Source organism: Cynocephalus volans, chromosome 10, assembly GCF_027409185.1.
Source record: "Cynocephalus volans isolate mCynVol1 chromosome 10, mCynVol1.pri, whole genome shotgun sequence".
Classification (NCBI taxonomy): Eukaryota; Metazoa; Chordata; class Mammalia; order Dermoptera; family Cynocephalidae; genus Cynocephalus; species Cynocephalus volans.
The window spans coordinates 15451983-15463353 of NC_084469.1; the positions used below are offsets into that span (position 1 = coordinate 15451983).

The 11371-nt window shown below is 36.1% G+C and overlaps 1 pseudogene; it reads left to right on the forward strand.

Annotated features, from left to right (window-relative positions):
- The first annotated feature begins 1264 nt into the window (after window positions 1-1264).
- On the forward strand, window positions 1265-1574 carry LOC134387282 (enhancer of rudimentary homolog; annotated as a pseudogene).
- The last annotated feature ends 9797 nt before the right edge of the window (window positions 1575-11371 follow it).

Genomic DNA, 11371 nt, shown 5'->3' on the forward strand with positions numbered 1-11371 from the left:
GTAATAAAAACTTTTGAGGACTGCTATGGGCTGAATTGTTTCCCCCAAGATTCATATGTTGGAGCCCTAAATCCCAGTACCTCAGAATGTGACTGTATTTGGAGAATAGGACCTTTAAAGAGTTGATTAAGTTAAAATGATCTGATTAAGTTGAAAGAGTTGATTAAATTTAGAGTAGGCCCTATCCACCCTCATCCAATCTGACTGGTGTCCTTATAAAAGGAGGAAATTTGGACACACAGTAACACCAAGGGCATGCACGCACAGAGGAAAGACTATGTGAGGACACAGGGAGAAGTTGACCATCTGTAAGACAGAGAGATCTCAGAAGAAACCAAACCTCTTTTGATCTTAGACTTCTAGCTTCCAGAACTTTGAGAAAATAAATTTCTGTTGTTTAAGCAAAATAAATAAATATAAATAAATTAAGTTTAAAAAGATAAAAATCTAGTTTTTCTGAAATCTTTAAACTTAACTTAAAAATCTTAATAATCATTAATCTAATATGTTGTATAAAAAATAAGATCCATCATTTTTATTTGCTCTGTGATTAATATTCAATTAATACTTATATTTAAAAGATTAAATCCCTAAACATTTAACATATTATGTAAGTAGTTCATTAAATTTTATTAAGTATTTCAAGTACTTTCAAATTTAATCTGTCTTATTCTCTCAAACATTTCGAATTCCTAATGGGGTCCATTAGTCAGGGATCAATACAGGAAACAAACGTTCTAGGAGTTTTAAGCAGAAAGGGTTAAATGCTCCTACTAGGTTAGGTACTTGCAAAATTGTTGGAAGAAATGGAGGAGTGGGCTTAAAAAATCCCTGGCACTCTGCCTAAAATGTCCTTCAGAGACCATAAAGCCAGGATCAGGAGTCACCGTCACAGTTGCCTCATCATCAGATGATGCTGTCTGCATGCCACTGCATCAATTGCTTCTGAAGAAGCTAGAACCTGGACATTGGCGACTCCAACAGCACTACACACGGCAAAGCGTCACGAAGATGGACCTTGCCAAACCTCTCTCTCCTGTCCCATTTGATCGTTGTTGCTCATGTATATGTGGTGATTCTTCTAAATGAATTGAAACTTCCATGAGGAAAGATGACATCACTATCTTTTATTTTTAAGCCTGTGGACAGGCACACGGAAGTTGACCGGTAAACATACTTTGATGCGGCTGTTGGTGGCTGTTGCTGCTAAGATCGCGTGCAGTGGCAGTGTCGGTAGCGGATGCAGCGCAAAGAGTTTGGCGTCATGTCTCACACTATTTTGGTGACACAGCCTACCAAGAGGACAAAGACATAACCTAGGCTATGCATCAGTGAACGAATGCGTGGAAGGCGCTTGTAAAATCTATGAAGAACATCTGAAGAGAGTGAATGCCAACTGTCCCTCTATCATATATGGTATCAGTCAGTTATTTGAGTTTATAGATGATCTGGCAGACCTCAACTGCCTTGTTTACTGAGCTGATATCCGGACATACCAGCCTTATAACAAAGATTGGATTAAAGAGATCCATGTGCTCCTTCATCTGCAGGACCGACGGGCAAGAAACAATTGAGTTGGAAGCATTAGAAGGATGGGGGTGGGCTTGGAACACAAATGTGCACAGCCTGCTGTAGTGGAAGTTTTATATTATAGTAATCCTGTTTCCATTTTGTTACACTCTAGCCAGTATTGAATGTATTAGATGAGATGCGAGGATCTTGTTCGATCTAAAACCCCATTGCCACTCTGTTTTTTCTGGGTTTTTGTTTGTTTTTTACTTTTTTAAAAAACATTTTTATGATGATTTAGATAGAGGTTGTTTGTCAGTTAATGTTTCCAGTCCTTCAAACTGTTTATATCTGCTTTATAACATTGACTGTACTCACCCTTCTTCAAGATGGTGTGGGGGGTGGTAATACAGTTTAGTTACATCTTCAAGATAAAGTCTTAGTGAAAAATAAATAAATGTTCTTTAGTTAATAAAAAAAAATGATACTTCAAAAAGTTTATGGAAAGATGTGTATTATCTTTTAATTCTATTTTTCCACGAACTTTTTGAAATACTCTCATATATACTTTGATGCTTGAGTATTCAATATTTTGATACTATCATTTTGATACCTTGGTTTTGATTGATTATTCTCGTCTTCCATACCCTTCAGCTCTATTTCTAGTACAACAACTGAGCACACATAGTAAGTACTATTGAAATGGGAAAGAACAACAGGGTCACTTCCACTGGCACTTCTGTTGGCGGTTGGAATCAGAGGAATCCATTGTAGACATTACCATGTAGCTATTTTGCTGCAGATAATAGATGTTTAGTAGTGATTGCCTACAGCCAAGTTTTATAGTTATTGCATAAGGCACCAGTAGATCTAAGTGGTGTAACTTAATTTACACCCATAACCCTGGCTGCATAAACGTTTTGGGAATGGCACCCATATATAGCACTCATGGTCATCATGCAAATATAATACAAAGAAAAATGTCCTAATGTAACACACCTTACCAATCTAATAATCATAAAATTCTATTTCAAAAATTAACCAGATTCTCTTCAACTTTTTGATTAAAAATCACAAATATTAATCAAATCTTTCTAAAGAAAAACATGACCTATAGGTTTTAAGATGGCAGAGTAAAGACATTTCTGTCCTATTCCCACCTCAAAAAAACACAAGAACAAAGACGAGAAATACAAACTCTTGGATGAAGTTAGAGGACATACGAGGTCTTGAGCCATATAGGAAAACAGAAAGTGGGGGAGGAATGATGGGTGACTTGGTAAGCTGGCAGAGTCATAGGAGGGCAAATCTGGGCATCCTAAACAGCAAGCTGATTCCCTCAAAAAACCCATGAAAGGCTCAGAAACAGAGACTCCAGGTGCCTGGATGGGTGGGGCCAGCACAGGATACAGAATCTCTGGAAAAGTTCAGTCTGACCAAAAGCACAATGACTGCAGTCAGATCTCCTTACAGTGAAGTTTTGCTCATATATATGTGGTGCTTTCAATCAACTTTTTAGTGCTTACTCATATATGAACGGCCAGCCAAGGACCACCAGATGTTTAAGGAAAATGTCCAACAAGAGAGAAACTGAAGCAAACATAGGAAAAAAGGAGATCCAGATAAAAAAAACTCAAGATAAGGTACAGGAGAAAACTTCAAAGAAACTACAATTAATATCCCCCAAAAGATAAAAGATAGTATATTTCCACAAGCTAACAACAGGAATATTTATATTTTTACCCTACTTGCAAACATATATGTATAATATATATTTTTTATACACACAGACACATGCATACGTGGGTGTATATAAAAAAAACAGTGAGCGATAAAGAAGCACTCTTGAAAATTCAAAATATGATAACAAAAATTAAAGAAAAACTAAACAGAAGAGTTAGAAGATAAAATCCAGGAGACCTCTCAGAAATTCGAACAGAAAAACAAATAGAAGACAGAAAGAAGAGAAGATACGAATATTAGAGATTAATTCAAGCAGTTTAAAAACTGTAAATGGGCATTCCAAAAAGGCAAAATGGTAGGGAAAATATTATGAAACAGGTAGTACAAAAATATGGGAAAAAATTTTTTTGAAACTATTTCCCATATTTTTGTACTATCAAAAATCCAGAACATGATTGATCAAGAACTAAAGGATATGAGGCTTCAAATTGATAAAGCCCAACACCATACACAAAAAGAAGACCTTCACCAAATTACATCACTGTAAATTTTAGAATACCATGAATAAAGATAAGATTCTAAAAGCCTTTAATATATACATACACATATATACATATAAAATCAAGGTGTTGCAGGTTATAAAAAGGAAGAAAAATTAGGTCACATAAAAAAACAAGTCAGAATGTCATTAGATTTCTCAATAACAATGCTAGAAGCTAAAAACAGCAACAGTGATGGAGTGATTTCTTCACATTTCTGAGTGAAAATTACTTTCAATGTTCAATTCTATACCCAACCAAACTCTCAATAATGAATGAAGCCCAAATTTTCAGTGATGTACCTTCCATTTACTATTTCTCAGGGAGCTGCTGGAAGATATATCCCAGTAAAATAAAGAAGTAAACCAAGAAAAAGGAAGATACTGGATGCAGGGAGCAAGAGGTTGATATAGAGAAAAAGGAATTGCCAGCATGATGTCAGAAAGCAGACCCAGGAGGACAATTCTGCAGCTTCTTTAGAAGACACATAGTCTAGAGTGGAGCAGGACACTGGAAAACTGCAGGTGTGGTGTCTCTGGGAATGGGGAAGAGGGGAAAGGAACTAATAAATCATCTGACAATATTGAGTATGTAAAATTTGCATTGAAACATTTCAATTTGGGGGAGTACTACAAGACAACTAGAAATTAAAAATAATGTACGTGCATGAAAAATAGGGTTGGTACATTTGTACAATGGAATATTACTCAGCAACTAAAATAAATGAGCTGTCAAACCACAAACATGGATAAATCTCAAATTCTTGTTGCTAAGTGAAAGAAGCCAGTCTGAAAAAACTACATACCGTATTCCAGTTATATGACATTCTGGAAAAGGCAAAATTACAGAGGTAGTATACAGATCAGTGGTCATCAGGGTGTTAGGAGGATGAGGGTAAAATAAGTGAAGCACATGGGATCTTTTTAGGTTGGTAAAATGATTCCATAAGATACTGTAGTGGTGAATACGAGACATTAAGCATTTGTCAAAACCCATAGAAGTTTACAGCACAAAGAGTAAAGTTTAATATACTTGGAATTTAAAGAAAACATTTAGGAGACTGGGAGAACCCAGCATGAAACGCAGACTGTGACAAAAGTATCTAAATGTATAACAAATATTTGAAGCAACTTCTCTGAAGAGGATGGGAGAATAAGGGTCTGACCTCAGTAACTTTGGAAATGAGTGGATTCTGTAAGACTAAAGGCAAAAGGAACTGTATGTAAACACTGTATGCTAGTTGATAAATAAATAAATAACCAACAATTAGTCATTTCCCCCAGGGATACAGGTTAACAATTCTGAAATCACTGTATGTATATACTGGAATTGGACAATTAAGTAGATGGATGCCTGATGGTGGGAGCTAGGTTTTCCTTGGAATGGAAGCTTACAGATAAGTAGGGGGACTAGGCTAGAATAATATGAGTGGTAATGGATTAGACTTGGAGATATCAGTATGAATTCATGTTTAGCTTAAATAGATACAGATGTCTACATATAGAAATTTATATATATATATATATATACACAAGTTAGTATGTATGTATATCTCCTTGCTCTGCCAGCTAAGAGGGCCTAGAAGCAAGACACCCCAGTAGCAATGAGCATACCTAGCACTCAGATCTTGGTTTCTAATACCATTCTCCAATAAAAGGAACCAGGGCTCCTTGGAAAATAACTGATTCCAGGACTGGGGCAGGAAATATACACAATGAGCCTGAATCATCTTGTAGTGTCATAAAGTAAGAAAGTGCTAAAAAAAAATCACACAAACAAAACCAAAATAAACCCACCACAATAATAGGGTTATGTCAAAGTGACATAGGACCAATGGACAGAGCTCCCAATGGCCAAAACTGAAACAATTTGAGCAATAATGAAGGAAAAAAATACACCAAGTAGTATTGGATTATAACCCAAAGTTTAAAATAAGCACCCATGTATCCATACTGATACAAGTAAATGATGAAAAATAAATGATAATAGACATATATTAGACATATAAAAGCCATTAGAGACATATACATAGAACAATTCTAAATAATTTATGTAAACTCCCTATTCATTAAGTGTGGGCTGACCATAGTGACTTTCTTCCAGAGTACAATATAGAAATGAGGGGTGGGGTGGGGTGTAACTTTGCAGAGGAGAAAACTGACAAAAACTCCCTCAAGCCAGGTGATTGAGGTTAACATCAACAACAAGTCATATCAATAATATGTACCCTTGGTATAATGTGATGACAACGACGCTTTACCTCTGTGGTCTTTCTCCCCAACATATATTATTCCAGTCTAATCATGAGAAAAACATCAGACAAATCCCAACTGAAGGTCATTCAACAAAATAGCTGACTACTAATCTTCAAAACTTCAAAATCATAAAGACAAGGAGAGTTCAGGAAACTGTCACGATCAAGAGTAGCTTGAGGAGACATGGCAACTAAATGTAATGAGGTATCCTGGATGGGATCCTGGAACAGAAAAAGAACATCAGGAAAAAAACTGAGGAAATCTGAATATTGCCTTTAGTTAATAATAATATTATTTTTGGTTCATCAGTTGTGACAAATATGCCCCACTAATGTAAGATGTTAATAATAAGGGAAACTTGAGTGTGGGGTATATGGGATCTCTGTTCTATCTTTGCAATAATTTTATAAATCTAAAACTATTCTAAAATTTTTAAAGTTTCTTTTAAAAAATGAGGCAATTTTTGATTTCAGGAAAACTAAATGTACAAGAAATGAAGTAAAATCAGTTTACTGTTGGCTCAGCCTTGAACAATATGTACAAAGTCATGGTAATTAAAATATGAAACGCATAAAAAAAGAAGTATGAAATGTGAATGCAAGCAAAATTGTTATATAACTATACTCGTATTTGGAAATTGGATGGGGGCTGTAAGAGAATTAAACATTCTCATCTACCATAATAGGAAGTCATTGGATACCGTTTGCAATTGATGAATCAAAAGACAGCTGTACACTATAGAAATTTGGAGGTAACTATTAGAAGAACTAAAAGAATTTAAAGTGCTTGCTCCTGGGAACTGATTGCAAACTACAGATTTTTTGTTATAAGCCTTAAATCATTATTTCACTTTTTAAACTATGTTTAAAAACATAGTTTATATTTTGAATCATTGTGCACTTTGATAAAAATTTTAAAATATCATGCCTAATGATATTAAAAACATTCCAAATTAAAATTTAAAATGTGATATATTAAATTCTTTAATATGTTGGATTTTCAAAAACATTTCAAACATCTACTTCATCATTGACACCTTTATGGATAGCAAAGTCTCTTTATCTAAGAGAAGCCAACGAACTAGACTTATTTAGTCTAAGACTCAGGACCACAATATAGTCAGAGATCTGAGTTACAGTAAGCTATTCTGTACTGAAACACTGGTTCTTAGTTCTGCTTCCAAAATGATTCTACCTAAGCCCCAGGTTTTCATTCCAATTCCTTCATAGAGTCCTGGAAATACCACCTTTAGATGCAGGCAAGAGAGGCTCCTGCTCTGGGTCCAGTGCTTTTACAGGACCTCATATTACAAACACACATTTATCTTAAAAACATAGGTTCCTTTGTCACTTCGGATTCTTTGCTTAGCTCAGAACCAGCATGACATCATCCTAAACATCCATTCTCAGGATTAACGCTCTTCAGGCCCCAGGGCAACAGTTCTCCACAGCTCATGCCCAGTGTCCATGAAACAAAATGTGTTGTGCTACTCCCAGTGTTGGAGACAGAATGCTTTGGATTTGAGAGACGGGGAGCTTAGGTAAGAGAAAAGGCAAATTAACTTGTCAAATCCTTCCTCTCAAACAACATGAATGCAATAGATTCTTGCATAATGAAGTATTGTTTCCCAGGAGTGGCACAAATCCATCTTTTTCTCTTTATGTTCCATTTGTGATTCACACTCGTTATTGTGGTATTTGCAAAAGTTGCACATAGTAACTGAGGGACATCTTGCAGTATTAAACAATTCATATTATTCTTAAATGTGCATATATGTAGGTAACATGATGTGTGAAGCATGATAAAGATTCTTTACATTGGTCACTAGATGAACATTGAATGCTAGAACTGTGCTATGGTCTCGATGTTTGTGTTCCCCCCCCAAAAAAAATTCATATGTTGAAACCTAATCCCCAATATGATAGTATTTAGGAGGTGATTAGGCCATGAGGGTGGAGCTCTCATGCATGGGATTATTTCCCTTTAAAAAGATGCCCAAGGGAGTTTATTTGCTCCGTCTACCCACCGTGTGAGGATACAACTAGGAGGTGCCATCTGTGAGAAAGAGGACCCTCACCAGACACTGAATATGCAGGCACTTTGATCTTGGACATCCTAGCCTCCAGAACTGTGAGCAATAAATTTGTTGTTTGTAAATTACCCAGTCTAAGGTATTTTGTTATAGCAGCCCTAACAGACTAAGACAAATTGAAAATAGTTTTATTTTTATAAAAATATTAATAAATTTAATTAAAATGTACAAAAATTAAATTAAAATTTACATTTTAAAAATTTTATTGAAAATATTATTTATTGTTAATTATAACTTGAATTTTGATAGATAATTGAATTTTAATAGATAACTTTTAATTTTGAGAAGGAACTTTTGAAAACATGAATATAATTTAAAATTTTCAATATTTGAGGTGCTGGCCCATGGCTCACTTGGGAGAATGTGGTGCTGATAACACCAAGGCCACGGGTTCAGATCCCTATATAGGGATGGCCGGTTTGCTCACTTGGGAGAGTGTGGTGCTGACAACACCAAGTCAAGGGTTAAGATCCTCTTATCAGTCATCTTTAAAAAAAATTTTTTTTTTCAATATTTGACATTTACTTTAATTTGTATTTTTGGTGAAATGTACTTGAATTGTACACATTGTGAATAAAATTACATTTTATTTTTTAATCCTTTAGATCCAAGGTTGGCAAACCTTTTCTGTAAAGAGCCAGATGGTAAATATTTTAGGCTTAGCAGGCATGTGTTCTCTGTCACTATTCAGTTCTGCTGTTGTAGTGTGATAGCTGCCATAGATAATAAGTAAATGAATGAGCATGACTATGTGCCAATAAGTCTTTACTTACACAACACACGGTGGGCTGAATTTGTCCAGTGGGCTATAGTTTGCTGACCCTTGCTTTAGATCCATAGAATGCAAATTGTGTGAAAAATATATATTATAACAACATAATTAGTGATTTTGCTGAAATAAAGGCAAGAAAAATGTTATGAAATAAAGATATAATAAGATTAATTTAAAGATAAGTAATAAGATTATAAAGATATAATAATATTAATTAAATGTCTTTATTTTATAGTTCATTCAAAATTGCTGCACATTAACTGAACTTCCAGAGAAGCAAATCTAAATGACCTTGGATTGAGCAATTTTTTATTAGATATGACACCAAAAGCACAAGTGACAAAAGAAAAAGTAGATACATTGGACTTCATCAAAAGTAAAAACATCACATGCTTTATAGGATACCATCAAGAAAGTGAAAATAAAACCCACATAATGGGAGAAAATAATTGCAAACCATATCTCTGATCAGAGTCTAGTATCCAATACATATAAAGAACACTTACAACTCATTGATAAAAAGACAACCAATTAAAAAATGGGCAAACGGGCTGGCCCATGGCTCACTCAGGAGAGTGTGGTGCTGATAACACCAAGGCCACAGGTTTGGATCCCATATAGGGATGGCCATTTAGCTCACTGGGTGAGCGTGGTGCTGACAACACCAAGTCAAGGGTTAAGCAAAAAAAAAAAGAAAAGAAAGAAAAAAAATGGGCAAAATATCTAAATAAACGTTTCTCCAAAGAAGATATGAATATGGCCAATAAACACATGAAAAGACGCTCAACATCATTAGCCATCAGGGAAATGCAAATGAAAACCACAGATACCAGTTCACACCCACTAGGATGGCTATAATAAAAACATCAGATAATAACAAGTGTTGGCAAGGATGTGGAGAAATTGGAACCCTCACACACTGCTGGTAGGAGTGTAAAATGGTGCAACCACTTTGTAAAATAATCTAGCAGTTCATCACATAGCTAAACATAGAGTTACCATATAACCCAGCAATTCTACTCCCAGGTAAGTGAAATAAGCCAGTCACAAAAGACCATATATTGTATACTTTTATTTCTATGAAATGTCCAAAATAGACAAGTCTGTAAAGAGAAAGTAGATTAGTGTTGTCTAGGGTGTGGGTTGGGAGAAAATTGGGGGGCTACTGCCAATGAGTATGAAGTTTTTCTGAGGGGTAATGAAAATGTTCTGGATTTAGATGATGGTGATGGTTTTACAACTCTGTGAATATACTAAAAACCATTGAATTGTGTATTTTAAATGCATAAATTATATGGTATGTGAATTATATCTCAATAAAACTATTTTAAAAATAAACCATCTAGCGCTGTGCCTGGCCTGTGGTAGAGACTGAAATAAAAATTCTTTCTTTCTCCTTTCCCAACCTTCCTACCCAGGACACCCTTGAAAGTCTTCCTAGTTTCTCACTTCTGTTTCTCACCTCTGGCAGGATTTTACCTTCCATCCTTTTAGGGATCAGGGTTTTCTCTCCACACAAATACCATACCCTTTAGACCTTCCCCTTCCCCTTTTGTGGTCCTCTGGTCACCTTCAAAGTAACTTCCTAGGATAGGACAGCCTTAGCTAATACTCAGTTGATTGCTATGGGGGCAGCTTTAACCTATCACCCAGGCTCTGCAGGGGTCTGTTTCTGTGTGTCCTCTTCCTCAGAGGTCACTTCTCAGCTTAAGCTGGGGCCTCTAATGACTCCTGCCTGCCTCACCTGCCCCTCTCTTCCTTTCCCTGGTCAGTGCAGACCATATCTCCCCCAGTTCCCTTAATCAACAACAAAAGGCTCTTTCTGTCTCGGTGTCAGGCATACCCTTTAGTAAAATCTTAGTTAAACAGAACAATAAATGTTGGTTTCTTCACAGCTCCCTAAAGTTTGATTGAACAGTTTTCTTGGGTCTCCAATTTACCAAGATCTTCCTGAATTAGTCCTACTGTTGGCTTGATGTTACTCTTTGGGCTTTCCTTTGCTCATCTGTAAAGAGAGGGTTCAAGGGTGGATGGAGTCCAGGTCCTCTGAGGCCCCTCCAGTTCTTACATTTCACCTTTACCCACTCTTACGCCTTTTCTAAGTATGATCACAATAACTGATCATACTGCTGCCTGTATGTGACTTCCTATTTTTATAGCGTTGGTGCCAATGGGTGGGGGGTCAGGAGCTTTGGAACTCATGTTGAAGGCAAGGAGATGAGGAGAACCAGGATTAGAACCTGGGCTGCTGTGTTCTCTCTCTGTGTCCTCTCATTATCCAACCCCGCTCTCCAGAGCACAAAGCCCAGTAGCTGTGAGCACTTGGTATGGTTATTCACATCTTGTTGTAATATGAACCACCAATGCCAAGCATTGTGCTAAGGACTTCACATGCATTATTTTATTTAATTCTTATGATAACCCTATTGTTATTTCCCATTTTATAGGTAATAAACTGAGGCACAGAGAGGTTAAGACAGCTAGTAAAACAACTATCTGGAATTGGTACCCAGGGATGCCC